Below are 10,890 nucleotides of genomic sequence, written 5' to 3'. Positions count from 1 at the left end.
TCGGCGCTGCCGGGGCCGCGGGTGCTGATAAGGGAAGGGACGGGTGGGGGGGCCGGCCAGGCGACGAGTGGAGGGCGGGGGAGGAAAGGTGAGGGGAGGGGTTGGCGCAGGGCAGCATGGGAGGCGGCCCCGGGCGCCAACTTTCAAAAGCGGGCGCGATGGCGTCACGGGACGCGCCGCGAGTCGCGTCACGCCGCAGGCGCCCTCCCGCGCCCTCGCCCGGTCGCGCGTGGACTCTGCGGGCGCCGCTACGTCCGGGCTCCTGCTGGGTGGGGCTTCCTGGGCGGAGGCCGCCGCCGCCTCTGGGCGGTACAGGATCCCGGGGTCTCTTGACCTGGTTCCCCAGCCGCAGTCTCCCTTCCTGAATACGTAAAGAGGGTGGGGGCGGGTGGTGCGAGAGAGGGTGTTTGGAGGAAGCGCGCGCGGGGCTAGGCGGTGGGGTTGAGGCGGTTCTTGGGCCGGGCCCCGCCCCAATCTCCGCCCTAGCCGGGCCGGCCCCTCTCTCCCAGCGCCCCACCGCCGCCAGCTACCGAGTGAGGCCGGACTGGCCCCCATGCACTCCAAGCTCATCAGAACAGTACAGTGTCCACGAATGAGGGCGGGAAGGGGTATCCTTTCCCAGCGGCTTTTAAGGGATCTCTCCGCCCTTAGAAGAGGGCCTCCTAAAACCGGGTGCAAGAGGACAAGGGCTTCTTGGTGTCACCAGGCCCCTTAAGCCGGAAAGGCCAGCAGAAGACCAAATTTGATGCTTTTTACACGACCATAGCAGTCTTTGGCCAAAAGGGTTTTCTTACTCGGCGCTATATAATGCTGTACTTTTAAAACGTGCACTTGTTGCCTTTGCTTGAGAGTGAAATTCTGTGTGGGTGGCGCCCTTAAGCCCCTCACAGTGCAGTCGCCCCTCCCCCTCCCAGGATGCACCTGCGGACTTTACCCAACTTGCAATGATGAAGTTCACCTACCACAGACTGGAGGATGTTCTGGTGGCTCAGGGAGGAGAGCCTTTGGTACTGATGGGAACTGACTCAGGACTGTATTCTGAACTCCCTTACTTTCGATATCACGGATAACAAGCAGACCCAGCATCAAGGAGACAGCTTCTGCGCTATTCAGCAGATTGTTTCATTATGAGGATGCCAGCCCAGTATTGACAGATTTTTCTGGGTGTTTCTGAAAAAGGAAATCAGACGGGCGCCTGGGTGGTACAGTCGAATAAGAGTCTGACTTTGGCTCAAGTCATGGTCTTGGCGGTTCTTGGGTTTTAGCCTCGCATTGGGCTTTTGTGCTGACAGCTCCGAGCCTGGAGCTTGTTTTGGATTCTGTGTCTTCTGCTCTCTGCCCCTTACCTGCTCAAGCTCGGTCTCTCAAAAATAAACATTAAAAAAAAGGGGGGGGGGGATCAGAAATCTAGATTTTTGTAATGTAAATCTTCAGATATTTAGATGTTAGCAACTAAATCAGATGTTTTTAAAATGCATAAGCTTGATTAAACCATTCGTGTGGGCTGTCAGTGTATGGCCTCTGACTTGGAGAGGAGAATGAAGAGAAATTCCAAGGCCAGATCCTAGACACTCCAGCATTTAGAAATAGGTAGGGTAATGAAGGAGACTGAGAGGGAGCAGCCAGGAAGGCAAGAAAGAAATCCACAAGATTGTTGAGTTTGGAACCCAAGGGCAGAGAAGGTTTAGGGTAGGGAGGAGTGGTCAACTGTGCCTAGTGCTGCTGAGAGGTCAGCTTGGGCCAGAGACATGGCTGTTGGACTGGTCACCTTGGAAGTCACTGGAGAATATCAATGGTGACTGGCTTGATTCATGTTGGTAAATCAACAGATGCAGATCTCACTAGAATGAGTTTGAAGAGTGATTGGAAAAGTAAGGGACTAGAGATAGCACACATAAGCAAGATGAGAAGTTTTGTTGTGAAGGGAGCAAAGAAATTTAGGGATAAATGGAAGGTAATGGGTCAAGGGAGGAGATGTTTTAAAACATGAGAGTTCTTGATTGTGTTTATGTGCCATTGGGAGTGATACAGGAGAGAGAAGGCTTGCTTGACTTACATAGGAATGAAACCCATGAGAGGATATAAGGGCACGGAGAACTGACCTCAGGAACAGGATGCTTCTGCCGTGAAGTAATGAAGGTGAAGATGGATGCAAATGCTGGGGAGAGGAAAAGCAAGGACTGCCTTGTCAGCATTGGGTACCCATTTGAAGTTTGTGATCATGACTTTAAAGTTAAACCAGTTGGCCCAGTATGTGTTTTTTTCCCAGCAACATTCAGCTGCTTGGGTGCAGACATGCAGAAAAGGGATAATTTGGTTTCTCAACACCAGGTCCTAAGTTTTCTGGTTCCTAATCTCAGGTACTTGACTTATGTGACTAGCTAATATTCTAGAAATATGTGAATATTTGGAAAATTTACATGTGACCCATTTTTCTAGAAACCAAATGATCCCATTTGTCTTTTATGTACACCTGAGGACTCAAAAATAAAACCCTCAAACTTAGAGGAAAATTACCATATACCTCCAGAATATTTGTATCTTGCAGTTTCTTCAGCTCTCAACCCCAAATACCTCCTGGTATATCTAGGAACTATGTACCAGAAACAACAAGACTGACTTGCACTTAAGTTCTTAGCTTCTTTTTCTTTCTGGTACCTTTAATAATCTGATTAATAAACTTTCTGTACAACTTTACCTGAAACCATATGAGTAAGCTATGAGAATGTCTTCAAGGGACACCTGGGTGCCTCATTCAGTTGAGCGGCCCACTTTGGCTCAGGTCATGATCTCATGGTTTATGAGTTTGGGCCTGGCATTGGGCTATGTGCTGACAGCTCAGAGCCTAGAGCCTGCCTCTGATTCTGTGCCTCCCTCTCTCTCTGCCCCTCTCCTGCTCTGTCTCTCAAAATAAGGAAATATTTTTAAAAAAAAAGAAAAAAAAGTCTTCTAAAGCTTTAATATGGGCAAATATAAGTCAATGTATTTAGATGGAAAAAAACCTCAACTATATTTACAATTATATTAACAGCTGCTATGGTCTGAATATTTGTGTCCCTCTCAAAATCCATATGTTGAAATCCTAATGCTGGAGTGCCCGAGTGGCTCTGTTGATTAAGCATCCGACTCTTGATTTCAGCTCAGGTCATGATCTCGCAGTTTGTGAGTTTGAGCCTGGATTTGGGCTCTATGCTGACAGTGTGGAGCCTGCTTAGGATCCTCTGTCTCCCTGCCTCTCTGCCCCTCCCCTGCTTGTGCTCGTTCTCTCTCAAAATAAATAAATAAACTTAAAAAAAAAATCCTAACTTGATGGGATGGTATTAGTAGGTGGGGCCTTTAGGAGGTACTTAAGTCATGAGAGTAGAACCTTTATAAATAGGTTAAATGCCTTGTAAAAGAGCTTCACAGAGATCCCTAGTCCCTTCCACCATGTTAAGGACACAGCCAGAAAGCAATGGCTATGAGCCAAGAAGAGGGCCTTAATCAGAAAGCAACCATGTTGGTACCTTGATCTTGGACTACTGAGTCTCTAGAACTGTGAGCAATAAATTTCTGTTGTCTATAAGTCACCCACCCAGTCAATGGTATTTTGTTATAGCAGCCTGAACTGACCAAGACAACTATGTTTATACCAACTATATCAGGGGTGCCTGGCTGTCTCAGTTAGTGGAGACTTTTTGTTCTTGGGGTTGTAAGTTCAAGTCCCACATTGGGTTTAGAGATTATTTAAGAATAAAATCTTAAAAAAAAAAACAAAACCCTCCATCTGGGGTGCCTGGATGGCTCAGTCAGTTAAGCATCCAACTCTTGGTTTCTGTTCACGTCATGATCTCATGGTTCATGAGTTCGAGCCCCTGTCAGGATCTGTGCTGGTAGCACGGAGCCTGTTTGGGATTCTCTGTCTCTCTCTGCCCGCTCCCCCCCGCCCCATCCCTCCTCCACTCATGCTGTCTCTGTCTCTCTCAAAATAAATACACGAACTTAAAAAAACACCTTGGGGCACCTGGGTGTCTCAGTGGGTTAACCGTCCGACTTTGGTTCAGGTCATGATCTCAGTTCATCAGTTCGAGCCCCACGTTGGGCTCTGTGCTGACAGCTCAAAGCAGGCTTCAGGCTCTGTGTCTCCTACTCTCTCTGCCCCTCCCCTGCTTGCATTCTGTCTCTTTCTCTCTCAAAAAATAATAAAAATATATAAATAACAAAATATTTATCAACTATATGACCTCTGAGGCATCAGAAGCCAAGAATGGGGTCCAAGTGGCCTTGGAGCATGCTTTCTGAAGACAAAGATCCTAGAGGCTATTCACTAGGAAGAAGCAAATAGAAATGTTTTCTTCTCTTTGTGGAAAACTGTGAGATGTCCTACTTTATGGAATTGACTCCAAAAACCAAGAAATGGAGAGCCAAACCAAAAGGATAGGATGTTTCAGGCTGGACAGAAATAAGCTGAGAGGGAAAAGCAATATGATGAGAGTGCGAAACAGTTGGTATAATAAAAATAAGGACAGATTTGTTCCCTGCAGTACTACTCCAGACTACCTCACCAGTGAGAACTATGGTGGTTTAAAACCACTCAGTAATTTAAGGAAGAGTTCTTCCCATGAACTCTGTCTTAGGTTTGTAGTCCACAGGAGTTTAGGGCATTATCAGCTGAAGCTGTTGGCTTACCACATGGCATTAGTGAAGTCACCACATTCCAGGATCTGGTCCTCAGCCTCACAGGCAGGACCAGAAATATAGTCTGTATCCTGAGAGTGTATTCCTTCTTTAGGGACTTGTCTGGTTCACAGGAGCTTGATGGATAAGCAGAGTGCTGCTGTACTAACTGGCAAGTGGACCAATGCCCTTGTGTTGGCAAAAGGCACGTTCTTTCCTTGCAGGAGAGCCTCCTGCAAATCCATATTACTAGAAAGCTTGGTGTGCAGTTAATTAGATTAAGAGATGTAAATTATATAACTTAGACATTTAATACCACCCTTTCTGGATGCTAGAGTGAAATTGTCCAGCATTTGAGTCTTATCCTGTCTCTTTATTGGTTTTATGATCTTGGGTGAATTATAACAACTGTAGATTTCTTCGCTATAAGATAGGGTGGTAATTGTACTTCACACAGTGGTAAGGATTCAACAAGAAAATTCAAGTAAAGCTCTTGGATAATTCTAGACACCAGTAACCATACAAAAAATGTAAACTATTGTTACTATTTTATTTTTATGCTTCTTGTTACCTACCTTCACTCCCAAATCTACCTTCTGATGGACATGGTCTTTCTAGATTCATTAACAGAATCTATTACTGACTAGGCTTTCCATTCTTTCTGTGAAGGGCGTACTTTGCTCTATAATCCTTAGAGAACAATTCCATTTCCAAGATCTCCCTTGATTCCCACTGTTGCCCCATATAAAGTCTGCAATTACTACAAGATTTATGTGGTTTTTAGAAACTCTTTCAGCAAGAGAATTGCTGATAGAGGAGAAGTGTTGATTTTCTAAGTAATGATGGTAATGGTAATTCTAAGTAATGATTTCTTGCCTGCTTTAAGGGTAAGATCTAAAGTTACATCTGAATACTCCTGTCTGTATCTGTTATGTGACATATAATCCAGTTTAGCAAACATTTATTGAGTACTTGCTGTTCTATTCACTGGGGATATAAAAATGACCCAAGATGTGTTTCCTGTCCTTGAACTCAAAGTTTAACTGGTGAGACTAGTTAAAAAAACAGAACAAAACAAAATAAAACAAAAAAACAGGGGCGCCTGGGTGGCTCAGTCAGTTGGGCGTCTGACTTCGGCTCAGGTCATGATCTCACGGACCGTGAGTTCGAGCCCCACGTCGGGCTCTGTGCTGACAGCTCAGAGCCTGGAGCCTGTTTCAGATTCTGTGTCTCCCGCTCTCTCTGACCCTCCCCCGTTCATGCTCTGTCTCTCTGTGTCTCAAAAATAAATAAACATTAAAAAAAATTAAAAAACAAACAATTATTGCAATAATGGCTATAATGGGAAGAAATGGATAGATAAAGGGGTAAATCATTCTCTAGGAGTATCTCATTTCAGCTGGGTGTTAAAGGATCAGAAAGCATAAACAAGCAAGGCAAAGGCATGTAAGGTGAAAAGAGCCATAATCAAGAGCATAAAAAGGCACAAGAATGTTGGGGGACAGCAAGTCATTCCACGCCATTGGACTAGGGTGTAGAGTAGTGACACTAAACCTTGTAAGACATTTGGAAAGCTTCCAATGTCAACTGCCAAGGGCAACCACTTTCTTGTAACATATTAAAGACTTGCCCTTTCATATCTCCTACCCAGACCACAAATTTTTTTCTTTACTGATGTCTTTAGACCCCTGTAAAAAGCCACGTTTATTTTTTACCTCACAGCTCAAATTACTGCTTTCTAAACTCTAACAGACTTTACCTAGACCTACGTCCCACATTTGTTTTTTGTGCTCTTACTTGCATTTTTCAGGCATGCATTGATCACCCTTGTAACAATCTCATCTGTACATTTTTCATTTTGCAAAACTTTTTGATGTGTGTTCTTTGAATTGATGTTCACAGCTGTATTTGAAGAGCCAGACACAGGTTTGTCCTAAGCTCAAGACATAATGTGACTTGCTCAGAGTCATCCGGTAACTTGTTGGAAAAATCAGAATGAGTGCTCAGATCTTCCAGCCCCACCTCCTCTCTTCCAGTTCTTTCCCTGGCTGCTCAGAGGTCTTCACTGCCAGATAACATTTCCATTTTTTTATGTGTATTTATTTTTATTTTTTTAATGTTTATTTTTGGGAGAGAGACAGACAGACAGAGCATGAGTCGAGGAGCAGCAGAGAGAGAGGGAGACACAGAATCTGAAGCAGGCCCTGGGCTCTGAGCTGTCAGCACAGAGCCCAACACGGGGCTTGAACTCACAGACCACGAGATCATGACCTGAGCCAAATTCGGATGCTTAACCAACTGAGCCACCCAGGTGCCCCTGTTTATTTTTGAGAGAGACAAAGACAGAGCGTGAATGGGGGAGGGGCAGAGAGAGATGGAGACACAGAGAATCTGAAGCAGGCTGCAGGCTCTGAGCTGTCAACATAGAGCCCGCCATGGAACTCGAACCCACAGACTGTGAGATCGTGACCTGAACCGAAGTCGGACACTTAACTGAGCCACCTAGGCGCACCTGGAGTGATGAATTTTTAATCTAGAAGTATGTTCTGAGTAACTGCTTGAGATCCAGATCAATGCATCAATGCCCACACTGGGTAATACTGGACATAGATTATCTCCCTAGCTCTTAAGTGTCTTATATTTTTGTCTTATGTTAGTCTATAGAAGCTAGACTAAACTTCATGAGCATTAGTAGCTAAAAGTCAAGGATGAAGAGACAAGTATAAAGCATGGACTGCAGGTATGGGAGGAATAGATGGATCACTGGACATCACAGTAGTTCTATAAGACTTCATAGTAAAGTACGGATGACCCTTAAGCTGCCTCTGGTCCACACCCATCTCTCTTTGCCCTGGATCTACATTTCCAGATTTTTCTGGAGACTTCTTCCTGGAAAGCTCCCAGATCACCTTTCCAGCTTGTTTACTCTCCTCCCAACCTGTTAAAAGGGCTCTCCCTTTTCAGTGAAAGATACCACCCTCCATCCAGAAACTTGGGCTTCATCCTCTCACCTCCCACATCCTATCAGCACCAAACTTTGTTTTTCCCTTCTGTCTTTGGAACATCTCTTCAGTATCCTATCCATCCCACTGCCTCCATCCCAGCCCAGGCCATTATCGTTTCTCCTAACTACGGCTTCAGACTCCTCACTGTTTCCTGCCTCCTCTCTCCACACAACTGCTAGAGGACCTTTCCAAAGACCAGCTGTGATCACAAAATTCCCCTGCTTCGAGCCTACATGTGGCTCTTCGGTTACCTGGGAGTAAATTCCAAACTCCACAGCCATTCCACCAGGCCTTATGACCAAGCCCCTGCTTACCTCTTCAGCTTCGTTTTTTTTTTTTTTTTTTTCCCCTTCATTTTTTTATTTTTAAGGGGCTCCCAGGTAGCTCAGTCAGTTAGTTAAGCATCCCATTTCATCTCAGGGCATGATCTTGCAGTTCCTGAGTTCGAGTCCTGTATCGGGCTCTCTGCTGTCAGCACGGAGCCCACTTCAGATCCTCTGACTCATTCTCCTCTGTCCCTCCCCTGCTCACGTTTTCTCTCTCTCTCAAAAAATAAACATTTAAGATAAACAAATAAACATTTTTAAAAAAGATTTTATTTTTAAGTAATCTCTATACACAACATAGGGCTCAAACTCACAACCCTGAGATCAAGAGTTGCATGCTCCATCCACTGGGCCAGCCAGGCGCCCCTCTTCAGCCTCATTTCTAACGCCCCCCTCAGGCCCCTATGGATTTAGGTTGCTTGCCTCCTCTACCAGTCCAACCTCAGCTCTCCCTCCCTATATTGTTCCATGCTCTGGCTTCCATTTTATTCCTTAATTGGGATCCCAGTGTAAAAGTGCATTCTAAAACACTGTGTTCTGTAGGGCACATGAAGAGTGTTTTGAGTGTCTAAGCTTTTTCTGCGTTAAACATGGTACTTTCATACTTGAAATGTTTTGGATGGTGCCTATTACCTAGTAGAATAGTCAGCAAATACTTATGGTAACATGTATACATACTGGAGGATACAAAGTAAATGAGGATACAAAGTAAATAAGCAATTGCAATGGGATGTGATTACTACTGGACTAGGGTAAGTGCAGGTTCCTATGACAGGACCATAGTGGAGGGACCCACTTCTGAAGAAATCTGTGATGTCTAGGTTGAAGCCTATCAAATGAGCAAGCATTAGCAAGGCAAGATGAGGCCAGAAGAATGTACCACAAGGGGCAAGCAAGCTCTGTAAGTGCATCAGTGCAGAGCAAGAAGTTAGGTGGCAGACGGGGCACCTGGGTGGCTCAGTCAGTTAAGTGTCCGACTTCGGCTCAGGTCATGATCTCATGGTCCATGGGTTTGAGCCCCACGTCGGGTTCTGTGCTGACAGCTCAGAGCCTGGAGCCTGCTTCGGATTCTTTGTCTCCCTCTCTCTCTGACCCTCCCCCATTCATGCTCTGTCTCTCTCTGTCTCAAAAATAAATAAACATTAAAAAAAAAAAAAAAGAAGAAGAAGAAGTTAGGTGGCAGAAGTGAAGCTGGCTTTGTGCCCAGGTTGAGGGGGCTGGACTTTTCCCTAGGAGAAAGGAGAGCCTCTGTGGTGGGTTTGTTTTAGAAACCATTCTGAAAGGTGTGCCTGGGTGGCTCAGTCAGTTAAGCGTCTGACTTCAGCTTGGGCTATGATCTTGCAATTTGTGAGTTCAAGCCCCACATCAGACTCTGCACTGACAGTGTGGAGTCTGCTTCAGATTTTCTCTCTCTCTCTCTCTCTGTCTCTGTCTCTGTCTCTCTCTATCTGCCCTTCCACTTCTCTCTCTCAAAATAAATGAAATAAAACTTAAAAAAAAGAAAGAAATCATTCTGACGAACCATGGAAAATGGATGGAAGAAGGGTAAGACCTGAGGCAGGAAGCCTGTGAGGGAGTTTCAGTGTCTTAGTGAGAGGTCAACATGTCTTGAATCTGAGTGGTGCCAATGGGGATAAACAGGAGTGGACAGAATTTAGAAATATTTAGGGCATTTAATTGAGAGGATTCTGGTGGCTGGGATGAGGGGACAAAGGAAAGAGTCAAGGTTGAGTTCATTGTGTGGCTTGCGTCCCTGGTAGTTTGGTAACCTCAAGAGACCCGGAGAAGAGGGGCACCTGGGTGGCTCAGTCGGTTGGGCGGCCGACTTCGGCTCAGGTCATGATCTCGCGGTCTGTGAGTTCGAGCCCCGCGTCGGGCTCTGTGCTGACAGCTCAGAGCCTGGAGCCTGTTTCAGATTCTGTGTCTCCCTCTCTCTGACCCTCCCCTGTTCATGCTCTGTTTCTCTCTGTCTCAAAAATAAATAAACGTTAAAAAAAAATAAAAAATTAAAAAAAAAAAAAAAAAAAAAAGAGACCCGGAGAAGAAACAAGCTTTGAGATACTCAGTTTGATTTTGGGCATGCTGAGTTTGAAACACCTTGGCTATTCAAAAGGAGGTATCCAGCCAGCAGTTGGATATGGGGTGAGGAGACAGCCATGTGAATCATTGGATTCAGCCTCAGCATATAAATGGAGTCAGAGGAATAGATGTGGTAGTTCAGGGAGTGTTTCAAGAGAGAACAGGAAAGAGCCTAGAATAGAATCTTAGGGAGTGATGTTTGTAAGAGGATGCTTGAGGAGGAGGTGGCAGAGAGGATTGTAAGGAGATTCAGAGGAAATAGCTAGAGATGTAGTTTTAGCCGTGGCAATTCAATTACTTATTCAGTGGCTCTAAAGCAGCATTTATTGAGAGTCCATATGCCCTGGGTATGTTTAGAGACAAACGAGACTTGACCGTTGGCATCAAACTCAAACTCAAATGTGGTCACCACCATATTGTAACCTTTTGAAAAAAGAGGCTCCTCTCTTGCAGGCTATTGATGGTCTCATTTTCTAAATGATAGACTGCTTGTCCATAGCTGTTCATATAGGCCCTGGAGTCCTTACCAAGCTTACCCTTCCAATATTACCCAGGCACAGAAGATCTGGGTCTGACAGCCAAGCCATGGCAGGTAGTTGGCCTGAATAGGACACTCCAGGGCTGTCTGGTGGCTGGAAAGGAGGGCGAAGGAGCATGTCATATGCCTAGGGTTCAGCAAATTGTACCCACACATCGTGCATGGAAACACACAAAGAAGGCACCCCCACTTTGTGGGTGAGACAAAGAAGCAAGCAGTCCTCTTCCCACATGCCAACCCATCTGCTTCTTTGCCTTCACAAACATGCCTTTCTTTCTTCTTTTTT

The sequence above is a fragment of the Panthera tigris genome, chromosome E2 (genome assembly GCF_018350195.1).
Source record: "Panthera tigris isolate Pti1 chromosome E2, P.tigris_Pti1_mat1.1, whole genome shotgun sequence".
In the NCBI taxonomy this organism is placed as follows: Eukaryota; Metazoa; Chordata; class Mammalia; order Carnivora; family Felidae; genus Panthera; species Panthera tigris.
This window is presented reverse-complemented; position numbering follows the sequence as displayed.